The following is a 17,984-nucleotide window of genomic DNA, read 5'->3' as shown; positions in this document are numbered from 1 at the left end:
AGGGCCTGTCTGTGCTCCCAGGACCCCAAATCCACTGATATGCCTGGAATACCAGAAGAATCAGAAGGAGGCGACCTTTGGGGGAACTATACCATCAGGACATTTTTTTTTTTTTTCTAGACTGAGCCTTCTGTGATTTGTTGGACTTGGGCCCAGACAGAGCTTAAATCTTAAAAACTCTGGCCACTCCTTCAGGGCCACACAGCAGCCACATGGGGGGTGGGGACCAGGGAGTGATGGGGAAACCACAGGTTCTTGTGAAAGGGCAAGGGCTCTCAGACTTATCACAAGAGGGCAATTAGAGAAAAGAGCAAAGATGTGGAAAGGAAATAAAACTGAAAACAAAATCCTTTACCTAAAGGCAGAGGCTTTCAATCCCATTTATCAAACAGGACAGGCAACAAATCTTGGTTAAAGTGACACCTTGACTTTGACAGTTAAAGTATCGCTCACTTCCCCCGTGACACCGCAGGATCTGGGGTTGGAAATCTGGTGGCATCTCAAGCCCAGGATGGGCGGACTCTCCTGCTTTCCACCCAGTCTTAGTCTTGATTGACCCAGAACGTTGAACCGATGTGCTGCTTTACTTTGTTTACACTGAAGTTGTTTTTTTTTTCTTTTGGCTGTGCTGGGTCTCCGTTGGTCCTTGGGCTTTCTCTAGCGGCAGCGACTGGGGGCTGCCCTCTCGCTGCGGTGCTTGGGCTTCCCGTGGCGGTGGTTGTACAGCGTGGGCTCTAGGGCAGGCAGGCTCAGGAGTTGATGCTCGAGGACTTAGTTGCCCTTTGGCACGTGGAATCTTTCTGGATGAGGGATCAAACCCTCCTCCCCTGCATGGGCAGGCAGATTCTCAACCCCTAGACCACCAGGGAAATCCTACACTGAAGTTTTAAAAATTCATTTGTTGCTGTCCAGTGGATTTCCTTATGAATTTTAGCTATCTTTCTAATGGTGATACTGTCACTGAAATAATTGCCCTCAGACACTGCAGCCTTCCATCATCAGCACAGTCTTCCTAACATTAGCATGTTCCGTATCAAAAGGCTCATTATGTAGTGAAAAAGCATATATCCTAAACATCTCTACAGTATAAGGATTTGTCCTCAGGAGGTTCTCTGATTAGAGGTGTGGGGTTTGAAAGCTGGAAGCCATTTAGCCTGACTCTCAGTTTCTGTCAAACAATATCAACTGGGAGCCTGCAGCCACTGTTAAAAGCACTGGATGGGTGAACAGGGCACCTTGGAGCTTACATTGTAGGAGGGGAAACAGACAGCCAGCAGCCAGTCGTGATTATGATGCGTTAGGAGAAGGACTGATGGGGCTTCCCTGGTGGCTCAGTGGCAAAGAATCCATCTGCCAATGCGGGAGACACAGGTTCGATCCCTGATCCAGGGAGATCCCACATGCCGCAGAGCAACCAAGCCCGTGCGCGGCAACTATTGAGCCTGGGCTCTAGAGCCCGGCAGCTGCAACTACTGAGCCACGTGCCACAGCTGCTGAAACCTGTGCACCCTAGAGCTGGTGCTCCGCAACAAAAGAACAAAAGAAGCTTCTCATTGCTGATCATCCCGGATCGATCAGCCTCTCTCTCTCTGTCGGTGGCTCATCTCTTCAGGACAAATAGAGTCCACTCTTGGCCAGCACTACACGCAATGGGGAGAAGGGGTGACCAGGACTGACAGGGCATCTGTTCTTAACAAACTGCATTCTAGGAGGGGAAACAAACAGTAAACAAGGCAATGAAAATCCCTGGAGCCTCAGCTAGAGAAAAGCCCACACAGCAATGAAGACCCAGCACAGCTAAATAAATAAATAAACCCCCCATGGACCACACAGTCCATGGAACTCTCCGGGCCAGAATACTGGAGTGGGTAGCCTTTCCCTTCTCCAGGGGATCTTTCCAACCCAGGGATCAAACCCAGGTCTCCCGCATTGCAGGTGGATTCTTTACCAGCTGAGCCAGAAGGGAAACCCAAGAGTACTGGAGTGGGTAGCCTATCCCTTCTCCAGCAGATTCTCCCACTGAGAAATCAAACCAGGGTCTCCTGCATTGCAGGCAGATTCTTTACCAACTGAACTATCAGGGAAGTCCTAAATATAAATAAATAAAATTATTAAGAAAAAGCACCGGTAGGCTGTTAGGATATCAACCCTAGAGTACCACCCCTTCTGGGAGGTAAGGAAGGGCTTTGCCAGGAGGAGGCACTTTACCTGAGATTTGGACCCTGAACCTGATACCTGAACTTGAGTTGATTTTGCCTGGCAGGCAAACACGACAGGATACCTCCGAACACAACACCCTCCTCCTCCCCGACTGGTGTCTTGCCTTCACCCTGTTCAAATGTCTAAACTGTACTTACCCACAGTTATCTGGGTTTATTGCCTTGTTTGGGCTTCCCGGGTTGCCCAGACAGTAAAGAATCTGCCTGCAATGCAGGAGATCTGGGTTTGATCCCTAGGTGGGGAAGATCCCCTGGAGAAGGGAATGGCAGCCCACTCCAGTATTCTTTCTTGCCTGGAGAATTCCACGGACAGAGGAGCCTGGTGGGCTACAGTCTGTGGGGTGGCAAAGAGTTGGACACGACTGGGCGCCTAACACACAACATTGCCTCGTTTATTGTTTGTTTCCCCTCCTAGAATGACAGCTTGTTAAGAACAAACACTCCGTCCTGGTCACCCCTTCTCCCCGTTGCCCGTAGCACTGGCCCAGAGTGGAGGTTCCATTTGTCCTAAAGGGATGAATGCCTGAGAGCGAGAGAGGCTGATCAGTCTGGGGTGCATGGGTGTCGGGATAGGAGAGAGATGAGGCCTGCAGGGGTCAGACTGTGCAGGACAAGAGCAGGGGCCCCTGGAGGAGGTTGGGTAAAAGCCGCACGACCCAGCTACTGTTTCGATCGTTCTGGTGGCCATGCATCAAGTGGTCTGGAGGGAGGCAAGGGTACGTGTGGAGGAAATGTGTGCAGAATTGTTTTGTGTGCTCCCTTAATTTCTGAATCGTAAATTGTAAAGCATTTCAAATATACTGAAAATAATATCAACCTTCATGGACTCACTACTAAGACAGAAGTTAAAGCTTTGCCTCCTTTAAAAAGAAAGAAAGAAAATGTTATGGGGGGAGTTCCCTGGTGGTCTAGCAGTTAGGTTAGGGTTCTGTGACCCGGGTTCTTTCCCTGGTTGGGGGAACTGAGATTCAGCAAGCCTCGAGGTATGTCCAAATTAAGAAAAAAAGAAAATAGCTACAGTGATGAGAAGGAAAATAAGATTTGTAAAATGAACTAGAAAGCTTGAGGAAGGACAAGGGTTTTCAAACGTGGAAATTTCACCAAAGAAATCTTAGTAATTTTCCAAGTAAACTTTTCAACGCAGAAAAATTGTCTCCGGGCCCACCAGAATCCCCACATGTCCCCTGAGTGGTGACGCTGTGTCCACAGCGTTGTAGCCACTCTCCTACCGCGGTGCGTGTGCTAAGTCGCTTCGGCCGTGTTCCTCTGTGACCCTACAGACTGCAGCCTGTCGGGCTCCTCTGTCCTACCGCAGCACCAGGAGGCAATTTTTTTAAACAAGTGCTCTTCAAAGCTCCAGTCCTGTTATCCCTGCAGATGAGAGAGCCGAGGGTCACTGAGATTCAGTCTGCATCTCTGAGGACACCGCGACCTCTCCGGGACCTCCCTGAGAGCCTTGATGACCTGGGGTTAGGGTCAGTTTGGTCTCAGAGAAGGTGCACCAGCCACCTGAAAGGCCCTCCTTCCATGCCTGTCTCGGCCTGTCTCGGTGTCTCTCCCTGAATCTGGCGTCTCTGGGGATGTGGCCTGCACCTGTCATTCTGGATGACAAGGTCACGGAGTGACCTCCATCGGCTCTCTCCCAGGAGTCCCAGAGAAGGCAGTCCATTGACCAGGACAGTCCTGGCTCTCTAGCCAGGACATGATGTTCGCACGGTCAGTCCACGAAGGACCAGCCCTGAGTGAGCTCTGTGTTCTGACCACAGTGAGAGATACAAAACCAAGTCCCATGAGAAGCCTGTGATCCAAAGGTCCTCGCACCTGAAGAGCATGGGGAGGGAAGGGTCACTGGTGGCTGGAGTGGCCCAGGGCCCATGGAGAGATGACTGGTGAAAAGTGCAAGGGTTAGTTGCTCAGTTGTGCCCGACTCTGCGACCCTATGGACTGGAGCCCGCCGGGCTCCTTTGTCCGTGGAATTCTCCAGGCAAGAATACTGGAGTGGGTTACCATTCCTTTCTCCAGGGGAACCTTCCCAATCCAGGAATCAACGACCTTCGAGCTCAGCTGTGAAAGGAAGCCCAGCCTGGGACTTCCCTGGTGGTCCAGTGGTTAAGACTCCAAGCTTCCAGTACAAGGAGCACAGGTTCAATCCCTGGTGGGGGAACTAAGATCCTGCATAGTGCCTGGCCAAAAATAAACAAACAAATAAAATTATCATGAAGACAAATCATTTAAAAAAAGGAAGCACAGGTCAAGTTTAAATCGACATTCCAGAGCAAAAGTGTCCAGAGGATGCGTGATTTTTAAAAGTCTACACCCCTCAGTGGAAAAGCTCAGGTCCCAGCCCCCAGACACCTCCGTTTAGAGGGTCAGGGGCGAGATTCCTCCATAGGACCTTGAGATGCACCTTCTAAAAAGCCTTCGTTTTCCCTTGCAAGGTAGCATTTTAGAAGGGGTGGGGCTGGGGATTTCAGAGCACCTGTCTTGGGTGGTTAGGAACCCACCTACCAATGCAGGAGACTAAGAGACTCAGGATCAGTCCCTGGGTTGAGAGGATCCCCTGGAAGAGGGCATGGCAACCTACTCCAGTATTCTTGCCTGGAGAATCCCATGGACAGAAGAGCCTGGCGGGCTACAGTCTGTCGGGTCACACAGAGTCAGACACGACTGAAACGATTTAGCGACTTAACGCACACACCTGAGTAAAGATCCTTTGAGAACCCTCCCAGAGAACCAGCTAGTCTACACAAATGCAGTTTCAGTTCAGTGGCTTTTGTATGCAAAGTTTTTCGCTTGGGAAAATTTGAAAACTGCTTTACGCACTTCCTGGCCTTCTTAAACCAGGACAAATGTTTCCCCATGCCTTAGAGCTTTCACAACAGGGGCCGCCTGACTTGTGCACTGTGAGGAGGTGGGAGGTAGGAACAGGGTAGGCTGCCAACCCCAGGGCTGCTGGGTCTGCCAGACCATTTGCCTCCACGTTTGAGAGCCCAGATCATCGGTCTGTTTGGATTTTTTTTGCTTCTCATTTTATTCTGTTTTGTTTATCCATCCAAGCTCTCCCCACTTCCTGCTCTCAGTCAGCGTGTCTGCCCTGGCCTCCGTGTGACTACCTCTCAATCCACTCCCATCTCAATCTGGTCTGGATGCCACAGTAGGGCTTAAAGTTTGTTCAGTTTCATCTTAGCTATCTCCAGTGGGCTCAGATGGTAAAGGATCTGCCTGCAATGCAGACTCTGGTTTGATCCCCGGGTTGGGACCATCCTCTGAAAGAGTGCATAGCAACCTGGGCCAGTATTCTTGCCTGGAGAATCCCATGGACAGAGGAGTCCATTGGGTCACAAAGAGTCAGACATGACTGGAGCGACTTAGCACTTGTATATTTTGTCTAAAGTCTCACCACTTCAGGTGTGGTCCAGGGTCCAGCAGCAGCAGTACCAGCCAGAAACAGGTTAGAAAGGCAGCGTCCCAGGAATCCCTCCACTAATAATGAAAATAGCAGAACGCATCTCAGTACTCAGTAGAGTGTAGGTTCTTCTGTCCTGGCCTGGAAAGAATTCAGGGAGAAGCGGAGTGACAAGTAGGGAAAGGGGTTTATTTGTATAGGACGCTTGTGAGAGGTACAAGTGGGCAGGTAAGGGCGTTCCACCTCGAGAATTTAGTGGGCTACAGTTTTACAAGCTGGAATCAAGATTGCCGGGAGAAATATCAATAACCTCAGATATGCAGATGACACCACCCTGATGGCAGAAAGCAAAGAGGAACTAAAAAGCCTCTTGATGAAAGTGAAAGTGGAGAGCGAAAAAGTTGGCTTAAAGCTCAACATTCAGAAAACGAAGATCATGGCATCTGGTCCCGTCACTTCATGGCAAATAGATGGGGAAACTGTGGAAACAGTGTCAGACTTTATTTTGGGGGGCTCCAAAATCACTGCAGATGGTGACTGCAGCCATGAAATTAAAAGACGCTTACTCCTTGGAAGAGAAGTTATGACCAACCTAGATAGCATATTCAAAAGCAGAGGCATTACTTTGCCAACAAAGGTCCATCTAGTCAAGGCTATCGTTTTCCCAGTGGTCATGTATGGATGTGAGAGTTGGACTGTGAAGAAGGCTGATGCTTTTGAACTGTGTTGTTGGAGAAGACTCTTGAGAGTCCCTTGGACTGCAAGGAGATCCAACCAGTCCATTTTGAGGGAGATCAGCCCTGGGATTTCTTTGGAAGGAATGATGCTAAAGCTGAAACTCCAGTACTTTGGCCGCCTCATGTGAAGAGTTGACTCATTGGAAAATACTGTGACGCTGGGAGGGATTGGGGGCAGGAGGAGAAGGGGACGACAGAGAATGAGATAGCTGGACGGCATCACTGACTCGATGGACGTGAGTCTGAGTGAACTCCAGGAGTTGGTGATGGACAGGGAGGCCTGGCGTGCTGCGATTCATGGGGTCGCAAAGAGTCAGACGCGACTGAGCGACTGAACTGAACTGAACTGAACAGTTTTGCAGTCAAAGGAAAAGTGGGAGAAGACCACTTTCTTCATTCTTTTTTAAAAATGTTATTTGGCTGTTCTTGGTCTTTGTTGCGCACAGGCTTTTCTCAGCTTTGGACACAGGCCCTAGGACGTCCGGGCTTCGGCAGGTGCGGGGCTCGGGCTTCTCATCTCGTGGCCTCTCTTGTTGAGCACAGGCTCTAGGCGCACAGGCTCTAGGCACACAGGCTTCGGCAGTTGTGGCTTCCGGGCTCTAGAGCTTGGGCTCAGCCGTTATGGCGCATGGGCTTAGTTGCTCCAAGGCATGTGGAATCTTCCTGGAGCAGGGTTCAGACCTGAGTCTCCTGCATTGGCAGGCAGATTCTTTATCACCGAGCCACCAGGGAAGCCCTCTTTTTCATTCTTGAGTAGACCTCAGGTTTCCATCCACAGCTCCTCCTCCGCGTTGGGTGGAGGAGGTTTCCTGTCCCTACGTGGTCAAGCCAAGACTGTCAGGGTGCAACGGAAAAGAGCAAAAAGGGGGTAGTAAGTCATCCCAAGTTTCAGTACGTCACCGTTCCCTTATATTTTTGTTTTGCATGGCCCCCGAGAAGCACGTCCTAGGGGTTAGTACCTTACTGAGCTCACTGGGCAGAATGTGGCTCTAATGCCATCATTGTTTTATTGTTTGGGGGCATGCCTCATGCTCCTGCTGGGTGGTTTTTTGGCTCAGCAAGCCTGCTTGGTTAGTGGTTGGGCAAACCTGCTTTCTTGAGTGATCATTAACTGACAGCTTCTCCCGTACTCTTTCCTTTACTTACAATCTCCTAGTGGGATTAACTGTTTAAGCACCTACTTTGTCCCATTACTCTCTCCCTATCAGTAAGGTTAACATGACTACATTTTAACGCTATGAGGATGATTGCTAAGAGAGCAGGTTTTTGCTTAAGCCAGGCTGCAGAGAATCACCTAGAGATTTTACATAAACGCAGAGGTTCGAATCCGCTCCAGAGGTTCTGATTTAGTAGGTCTGGGAGCCTGGGCAAGCAGCCAGGCTGAACCCCTGCTAAAATGTCAATAAATGCAGGGGCATCAGTGTAGGTCGGGAGAGAGGGGGACACTCCCAACAAGAACGTCAGAGCCAGGGGCCGGCTGATCTGTGGGTTCTGTTGGTTTTTCCCTTCCTGTTAGTACTCTGTGGCGTGGGGTATTTGGACTGCCAGATCAGGAAGCCCACGGGAATCCTCTAGTGGTCCAGTGGTTAGGACTCTGTGCTTTCACTGCCTAGAGTGTGAGTTCAATCCCTGGTCAGGGAACTAAGATCCCACAAGCTGCACGGCCAAAGAAAGGGGGGAAAAAAGGTCCTGTGTGTCCTCACAGGATCAATTAGGGGTTGATTAATTGCATTCAAAAACCCCCATTTAAGCACTTTGACATTCCTTTCAAAGCAATTTCCCCAGGACATTATTTCTCAAGTCCACTCTTTTCCGTACCACGTCCTCTGCAAATGATTCACATGGGTCCAGTCTGGCTAGCCGGTGCCCCAATTTGGGGAGGTATATTTGATGTCTGCCCTAATCCCAGACATGGCAAAGCATAGATCTCATCTGAAGAAGGCATGCTGAACATTTTAAACAAAGCTGAGTCCCAGCGTGCCCATTCAGGCTCACACCAGCATGCCACATTCCCTGGGAAGCCCCGAGGGCATCATTTCCAAGAAGAATGTCTCACAGATGGAAATGTTTACTTCCTACCTGAGGCAGCTGGGTGCCTCCTGCCCAGACAGATTCCAGGCAAGACCACAGCCTCTTACGCTCCAGGAAGTGTCCTGGGTGCAGAGATGCATGGTACACAGGCGGCGGGGGTGGGGGGGGTGGAGGACGTGAGGAGACACAGCAAGTGTAAGGTCACAGTGTGTGTGAGGCCCTAAAAGAGTAGGGTCTGATGCCCGTGGAGCAGATGTGTGGGAGTGAAGGGTTCCATCTGAGGGTGGGAACAAGAAGAGATGGCCACAGACAAAGTTGGTAATTAAGTCACGTCTTCGTCCATCCATCCATCCATTTATCCATCCATTCCTTCCCTCCCTCCCTCCATCCCTTTCTTCATCCATCCATCCATCCATCCATGCATCTATCCATCCATCCACCCACTCATCTATTCACCCATCCCTCCATCCATCCATGTATCTATCCATCCCTCCATCCATTCATTCATCTATCCATCTGTCCATGCATCTATCCATCCATCTATCTATCCACGGCTTGATCTCTTCATCCATCCACCCTTCCCTCCATCCATCCAACCATCTATCCATCCCTTCCCCCATCCATCCATACATCTCTCCTTCCTTCCATTCATTTATTCAATAATTTATTTCTTTAGTGAACAGGGCCAGAGACTAAGCCCTGTTGAAGTGTGGGATATAGATGAGGATGGGCTTCGGCTCAGCAGAAGGTGCTCTAATAAGGGAAAATCCCAAGTCTGGGATGCGGGGAGGGAGACTCTGAACCTAGATTTGGAGGAAGCATCAGGATGGTTCTTTGGCGGAAGTGACACTCCGGCAGACCCCGAGAGCTGAGAGGGAGTTATTCTCTTGGGGAAGCACCTCCCACCAACCATGCCGCCCTGCTCCACCCCGAGATGGGGCGGCCCTGGGTACCAGGAAAGATGTCCGCGCAAACATCTGGGGGTGGGGTGGGGCTCGGAGAACAGTTGAAGTTCACAGAGGTGAGTTCACACCCGGTGGAGCAATTGGAAGAAGCAAAGGGACAGCGCCTTGAGAAGGTACAGTTCAGGGGAATGACGGGCGAGGGAGAAGGGGTGTTAGGAGCGCTCTATGTAGCGGAGACAAAGGATGCCCGGCTGCAGGAAGGGCAGGTGAGGGACTGGAGAGGAGACCAGGCACTTCTGTGAGGGCCAGAAAGCCAATCCCGTCCCACACCGAGGAATGCGGATGAAGGGAGCCGACGACTAGGAGAACGGGATGCCCCGAGGGTTAAGCGGCATCCGGTCTGACTTGGAGGGCAAGGGAGTCCCAAACCCGGTCTCCAATCAGGAGGGAGAGCCTGCACATGCCCCCCAAACCCAACCTATAGAGGAGATGGAGGTGGGCGGGTCCCAAGTAAGCATTGTCCAGGCGGCAGCCACTCTGGACTGTCCCCGATCAAATGCCACCGCTCCCCAACCAGCCGCAAATATTTACATCCTGTTTATGCCGAGGCCTCCTAGGGCCTCAATTCTCATGAATAAAAGATGAGTTTCCAGGCCCAGCGGAGAAGGGGAAGAAACCCCCGCCAGCTGGTAGGGACCAGAGGCAGTTTAGCGTTTCGGTTGCTGTCGCCGCCCGCGTGGTATTTGGAGGAAATTTGAATTGGCCGGGTCAAGGTGACCCGGGGCGGGAGATTGGGCTTTTTCTATACTATCTGAGGGTTCCTGGATCTAACCCTTGCAGCGCATGTACCCTGAACTTTTTTCATAGGGCTGTTCCCTGAGAAACTTAACACTCTGGTTTATCCTTCAGAAATGTTAAAGTCAAAGTATCTTAGAGCTGGAGAGGGTGTTTAGAGAAAATCTAGCTCAGTGTCCTATTTTAAAGAGGCGGAAACAGGCTCAGAGGGCAAAGGACTTGCTCAGACCAATTCAGCTGACCGGTGATAATCTGTCCCACTTCCCTGTCGCTTAGTTCTTTCCATTGCATCACAGAAAAATTTAAAATTAATACTGTATTCTTCAGAACAGTTTTAGATTTTCAGAAAATTAAGTAGATAATACAGAGTTCCCCTATAACCCAATTCCTGGGGGCTGAGCTTCCCGTTACTATTAACATCTTGCTTTAGTGGTGCCTTAATTACAATTAGTGAACCGACGTTGATACCTTATTATTAACTAAAGCCCATAGTCTACATTAAGTGTCTTTTTTTTTTTTTTGCTGCACAACGGGGCTTGTGGGATCTTAGTTCCCCAACGAGGGATTGAGCCTGGGCCCTTGGCAGTGAAGGCACAAGTTCTAACACTGGACCACCAGGGAATTCCCAAGGTTCACTATGTTCATCGGCTTATGGATTTTGACAAAGATGTGATGTCGTGGATGTATTCACGATGACAGTAGCAGACACAATAGTTCCGGTACCTAGAAATCACCTGTGCTCCACCTGTTCAGTCCTCCTCCCTCCCATTCGCAGGTAATCACTCCTCCTTTTGCTTTTGCCATGGTTTTGCCTTTTCCAGAATGTCCTATAATTGGGATCACACAGTATATAGCCTTTTCAGGTTGGCTCTTTCATTTGGCCATAAGCGATATATATGGGCTTTCCAGGTGGTGTGAGTGGTAAAGTACCTGCCTGCCGATGCAGGAGACATAAGAGATGCCCGTTTGATCTCTGGGTCTAAAAGATCCCCTGGAGAAGGAAAGGGCAAACCGCTCCAGTATTCTTGCCTGAAGAATTCATGGACAGAGGAGCTGGATGGGCTACAATCCATAGGGTCACAAAAAGTCAGACACAACTGAATCGACTTAGCATGCAAGCACGCGGGAGTGACAGAGATCTTATAGACTGACTGAATATTTCACATTCTTTGCTCCTTTCAAAGATGTGGAAATTCCTGGAAAATGACACAAAGTTCTGCCTTAATTATAGAGATAAATTCAGGTTGGTACCTGGACTTGCGTCTTTGAGCCTCAGCAATTTTTCTCCCTTGTCTTTCTGATGCCTCCTCTTTAAAAAGAATTTCTTCACCAGCCTGTCTTGTCATGAATTTTCGCCTCTTACGTGGTCTTGTTCTCAGTTTCGACTTCTGTACAAAACCTCAGTTGGGAGAAGTTTTGTTTTTTTGGACATGGACTGTTTTTCCTACGCCAAGCTCAGTGCTGGAAGCTATTTACTGCGAACTTTTATTTAATCTCTACAGGTTTGTAGCAAAGAAATCCTTCTTCCTGTTTTTATACAGGAGAGAACCAAACAGGTTCTTGATCCATTAACCCAAAGCCAGGCAGCCAGCAAATGCCTGGAAGGTGGGGCAGTGTTTGAACCCAGGTAGATCCAGGCTCTAAACTTTCACTGCTTCCCTATTGTTGTTCAGTCGCTTAAATCGTGTCCAACTCTTTTGCGACCCCGTGACAGCAGCACACCAGGCTTCTCTGTCCTCCACTATCTCCCAGAGTTTGCTCAAACTCATATCCATTGAGTCGGTGATGCCATCCAACCATCTCATCCTCTGTCACCCCCTTCTCCTCCTGTCCTCAGTCTTTCCCAGCATCAGAGTCTTTTCCAGTGAATAGGCTCTTCGCATCAGGTGGCCAAAGTATTGGCGCTTCAGCTTCAGTCCTTCTAATGCATATTGAGGGTTGATTTCCTTTAGGATTGACTACTTGGATCTCCTTGCTGTCCAAGGGATTCTCAAGAGTCTTCCTACAGCACCACAGTTCGAAAGCATCAATTCTTCTGTGCTCACTGCTTCCTTGGATGGCCTTAATTTTAATTTGGATCCAAATAAAAAGTCTCCCAAGTTTCCCCTGGTTTCAGAGTGGGGCAACAGTGTTCCTAACCTGAGGAAATACTTCTTGTGGGAAAGAAAGTTCTGGTTTAGAACTGCTGACGGAAAACAAAACAGGAAGTCAAGCATTCCTGGCTTCAGCGACCATCTATGAATCTGCTAGAATCTGGCCCTGCCGTGGGCCAGGCTGCAAGCTTCACCCTGGGCCCAGAGGAGAGGGGCGAGGGGCTCCCGACTGCAAACAGCCAGGGCCGGATCTGCCTTCCCACGGGGTCGGGAGTCAAGGAGGGGGTGGGCGACATCTGGACTGAAGCCCCAGGCTCGCTCGGGAGAGAAGCCGGAAAGGCAGGAAAGGCAGGAACCCTGGCTGCCCCATCTGCACGGGGGATGGGGGAAGGGGCCCTGGAGGTGGGGGGTTGGGGGCAGGGCTGATGGGGTGATGAATCAACCTTGGGGGGCGTTTGGAGAACCTGCCTGTCTAGGGCTGGGTGGACCCTTGCAAGGCACTGGAGTCGTTCTCTCCCACTGTGTCTTGGGCCCCTGATAAATTTGATGATAAATTTAACTGCGTGTGTGCCTGCACACAGGTGGGCGCTAAGTCACTTCAGTCATGTAGGAATCTTTGCGGCCCCATGGACTCTAGCCCACCAGGCTCCTCTGTCTGTGGGATTCTCTAGGCAAGCGTACTGGAGTGGATTGCCATGCCCTCCTCCAAGGGCTCGAACTCCAGGTCTCCTTCGTCTCCTGCATCGGCAGGCGGGTTCTTTTCCATTGGCAGGCCACCTGGAAACATATTTAAAACTTCTGTCCCTTCACAGACATGATAAACAGAGTTGAATGACAAGCCACAAACTAGGAGACAGCTTGTTAATTCATGAATAATCTGATGCCTTCTCTTTAAAAGACTTTCTTTGCCAGCCTTGTCAAGTGTGAATAATCCTACAGATCATTATGAGAAAAGACAAACCACCCCATAGAATACAAACCCGTGCATGGATAGCTATTTCACTGTGGAGGAGACTCACATGGCCCACCAATTTTGGGTTCTGCTTTTTCTGTTGTACCACAAGGCTCCACCAGGGATTGAACCCCTGGTCCTCAGGCAGTGGAAGTGCAGGATCCTAACCACCCACTGGACCACCAGGGAATTCCCAGGGGTTGTACAATTTAACTCAGTTCTGACACTCTCTACCTGGAGTTAGCACTGAACCCATAGATTAAGGGTTGAGTCCCACAAGACTGTTCCAAACCCCCCTACATACCCCGCCACCGAGACGCTAGTCATAAGTCCAGAACTGACTGTAGATTGGATCTTCCCACACATCCCCCCCTACCTTGGGTTCAGTCATTTGCTAGACGAGCTCACAGAACTCAGGCAAACACTTATATTTACTGGTTTATTATATAACAGAGGATGAGATGGTTGGCTGGCTTCACCAACTCGATGGACATGAGTTTGAGCAAGTTCTGGGAGCTGGGGATGGACAGGGAAGCCTGGCGTGCTGCCGCCCATGGGGTCGCAAAGAGTCAGACATGACTGAGTGACTGACCCCAACTAACAGGATATGATAAAGAATAAAGATGAACGGCCAGGGACTTCCCTGGGGGTCCAGCGGCTAAGACTCCGTGCTCCCAGTGTAGGGACCTCCTGACTCCTGGTCAGGGAACTAGATTTCATCACTGCAACTAAAGATCTCGCATGCTGCCACGAAGGTCAAAGATTCTACATGCTGCAACTAAGACCCAAATGAATAGCACGTCCAAATAAATAAATACATATTTTTTAAAAAGATGGCTTGTCATATGAAGAAATACCTAGAGGAGGACCAGAGGGGTCCCGAGTGTAGAGGCTTCCATCCTCATAGAGTTGGGGTGCATCACTCTCCGGGCACAAGGGTGAGTTCTCCCACCCGGAAGCTCCCTGAATTCCATACTTTGCTGGTTTGTATGGAGCCTTCATCATGTAGGCACCACTGATCATTAATTCCATTTCCAACCACTCTCCCCTTCTTGAAGGGTGGGGCTAAAAGTTCTAAGCCCTTATCATGGCTTGGTCTTTCTGGTGACCAGCTCCCGTCCAGGAGCCCACCCAGAGCTGGCTCATTAGACCGGAAGACACTCCTGTCACCCAGGAAACTCCAAGGGTTTCAGGAGCCCTGTGTCACGAACCAGGGGTCAAAGACCAAGTATCGGAGCAAAAGATGCTGGTGGCACTCTTCTCACTCAGGGAACTGTAAGAATTTTAGGAGTTCTGTACTGCGGACTGGGAGGGCAGAGACCAGTATATTCTTTATATTATTTTATACCCACCCATTAGCAGCCTGATCGGGAGATTCCACTACCCCATCCCCACTCTTGTGTAGGGACCCTGTCACTCCTACCCACCCCTCACCTCTCCCCTCCTCTGGTCTACAGGCCTTGCTATGGCTCTGATCCAGGTGTTTCCACGAGGTTCCAGGGAGGAGACCAGGGTCAGTGTGCTGACCTGGGGCAAAGGGGCCAGAGGGCAAATCAGTCCCCGGCTGGTGAACTGTCCCCAAGGCACCCGCGCTCATGGGGAGCTGGCAGGCACGACAGTGGGGAGGGGTGGCCTTGAAAAACACACAGGGCTGAGGCAGCAACTAGGGGAGACTGCAGCTGAAGGCTGGGTGTGTGCGGGCACCCCATGATTTGAGAGATGGAGGCCCTTTGGTAGATGATGCTGAGTGACCTTCAGCAGCTGAAGCAGGTCACCTGCTTTCTTTAATATTTATTTATTTAGTTCACTATGAAAGTGAAAATGTTAAGTCACTCAGGCATGTCTGACTCTTTGCAACCCCATGGACTGTAGCCCACTAGGCTCCTCTGTCCACAGGATTCTCCAGGCAAGAACACTGGAGTGGGTAGCCATGCGCTCCTCCAGGGGCTCTTCCCGACCCAGGGATTGAACCTGGTTCCCTGCACGGCAGGCAGATTCTTTACCATCCGAGCCACCAGAGAAGGCGGGGAGGGGGTGTGTGGGCTCTTTGTTGTGACATTCAGGCTTCTTTAGTGGTGGTAGGTGGGCTCAGTTGCCCAACAGCATTTGGGATCCTAGCTCCCCAACCAGGGATCGAACCCACATCTCCTGCATTGGAAGGCAGATTCTTAACCACTGGACCACCAGGAAGTCCCGATGACACCTTCATCTGTGGCGGCCCCTCTGACTTGCTCTGGGGCCTCTGGACACTTCAGGGCATTGGCTGGGAGAGAAAAGAAGCACATGGCAGGGGTGGGCTTCCGGACACGGCTCCCCTCACCACCCTGCCCCGCACCAGCACCAGCTCTGGGACTTTGCGGGGAGGGCTGGGAGAGCTTAGCCAGGAGAAAGAGCTCTTCTGTGTGTGATGGGGAAACTGAGTCAGGGAGCTCTTAGGGGTCTTGCTCGGAGCCCTGTGGAAGGTTTGTGCGTAAGCTGCTTTTAGCTCCCCAGGCTGGGGGAGGAGGAGAGGAACCAGCTCGCTGATGACATTCGCAGACACCCTCCCTCCTGCCAAAGACAAAAAAAGGCTCCTCCTCCTCCTCTCTTCCCTGCTAAATCTTGCTCAGAGCTGCCCACTCTGCCTCTCCTTGTCCAGCCAACAGGAAAAGACAGGCATGCAAATGCTTTAAGGCTGCAGCCCCACTGCCCTAAATCCCCCAGCACACAACCTGACTTTATAGCCCCACAATTCAGAGGTAGACGTGAGCCCAGGCAGCCTGGCCATGCCTCCTTCAGAGCACTCAGGCTTTGAATTCTGTCTGTCCATCTGTCTGCGTAGGTGGAGTCAGAGCCTGTTGTTCCCATTTTGCAGAAGAGGAGACTGAGGCTGCCCCTCCACCCTCACCTCAGTCCCAGTTCCCTGCTGCTTCTGGGTGGAGCCCTTCAAACTTCCTCCCACGTCACTTTTGCGCTGCTCCCCCTGCCTGCCACACACTTATTCTTTCAGACACTTCTGGGCTGTCTGCTCCTCTAGGAAGCTGCCCTTGGCTCCATGCATCAAGAATTCAATGTGGCCCAAAGCATTCTGCCTGCAACTTCATCAGAGCTCTCATCAGCTTTGTACTGAGGTGTCTGTGCCTAAATCTTTTCAAATTTTGTAGACACACATTGGGCAGAAAAGTTGCGAAGTATCCAAAAGCAGTAAAGGATTTTGTGGCTGGGACACTAGAAGTTTAAATATGAGTTCTAGCTGTTGTCTGTTATGCACACATGGACCTCTTCTGTGGGATGAGGGACCAGTTTATGAATGATGAAGCCGCAGGGGTAAGCTTTAGAGAAAGGAGGCTGCTGTTTGACGAGGGCGCCTGGTTTTCCTAGTGATGTTTTGTCTAATTGTTCTCCATCTTTCCTGCTGAAAAGCATCAGGGGTTGGACAAATGACCTCCTAGCTTCTCCCCAAACATCTGGCCCATAGACACTGGGGTAGAAGGACAGTAAGGCTCAGGAGGTGCCAGAAGGTGGGAATGGGGAGGATGGAAGGGTGTGTGGGTGGATCTGAGAAAAGCCAGACCAGGCAGAGCAATTTGGTAAGGCAACCAGGGTGACTGAGCCCGCCAGGAGTGGGTGGGACCAGGAAAGTCACCACCCGGGCCTGGAGGCCAGAGTGAGCCTCCTTAGGACACTGGTTCCCAAACGTTCCAGGAACAACTGCCAATCTGGACCTCTATCTGCCTCGAAGTGAACAAAACAAAAATTTTCCAGAAACCCGGATTTACTTCATTCAAAGGGCTGTCCGTTATTCCAAAACGATACTCTTATCTTTTTCTGGTGCTAAAATGTCCTTTCTTGCAGGAAATGATGGTGATGGCCCAGTTGCTGGTTTGTTTTTTTTTTCCTTCACTGGTGTCTTTTCAAGGTAAAATCACAAACAGGTAACTTTCTGCCAGTTTTGAGTTTTGTGTTTCTGGTGGGGAGGGTGACCGTTAATTGTCACGACTTCTCAGAAGGACACAGGAGACCAGAGAGATGTGCCCTTCGGTGGGGGCTGCAGAGAGGGTGCAGCCTGTGCAGGGCAGGCGTCACTGGAGGGAGCAGGGGCCCGCGGCCAGCATCCTGGGCAGGAAGACACTGGCAGGCTCCCCGGGCAAGAGGCTCCCAGAAACGGAATAAACATGATTCCAGGGTGTGTCACCACCTCGGCCGATGACGCAATGCACAGATGTGCAAACTTGGGGACGTGGAGAGGGATGAGGAACAGCAGCTGGGGAGGGGGGAAGGCTCAGGCTGGACAGCAGAGGGGCCTGGCAGACAGCCCCTTCCGGAGATCTTCCTGGGCCAGGGGAGGCTGGGTGCTTGTGGCCCAGCCGGGGATCCAGGGAGGAGGTAGCCCAGGAGGTGCGGCCGGCACAGGGGCCTAAGGCCTCTTCTCAGAGAGGCTGATTTCCACCCAGAGGGACCACCCCAGCAGGAACCACGGGGGCAGCAAAGTCTGTAGACACACCTCGCCTGATGCTCAGCGAGTGGGGGCGTGGTCCACCCACAGAGGGGCTGGTGTCTTCCCTCCATAGTCCCCCATCTCCAACGCTCCCTGCTGAAGGAGCTCACTCAGGAGTCGCCCCAGGAAAAGTGCCCCACCAAGAGGCCTCAGCTGAGGATCTGAGGTCCCCTGTTCCCTCCTCGCAGGTGCCCCCCTGCTGCATTCTCACAGCCACTGCTTCCCCCCGAGACGCAGGACCTATAGGGATTAAAACATGGACTCTGGGGACCTCCCTGGCGGCCCAGTGGTTAAGAATCCGCTTGCCAAAGCTAGGGACATGGGTTCAATCCCTGGTGCAGGAAGATCACCCTACATGCCACGGGGCAC

This window comes from Ovis aries, chromosome 24, assembly GCF_016772045.2.
Source record: "Ovis aries strain OAR_USU_Benz2616 breed Rambouillet chromosome 24, ARS-UI_Ramb_v3.0, whole genome shotgun sequence".
NCBI lineage: Eukaryota > Metazoa > Chordata > Mammalia > Artiodactyla > Bovidae > Ovis > Ovis aries.
The sequence above is the reverse complement of the archived record's forward strand: the minus strand, read 5'-3'. Positions refer to the sequence as shown.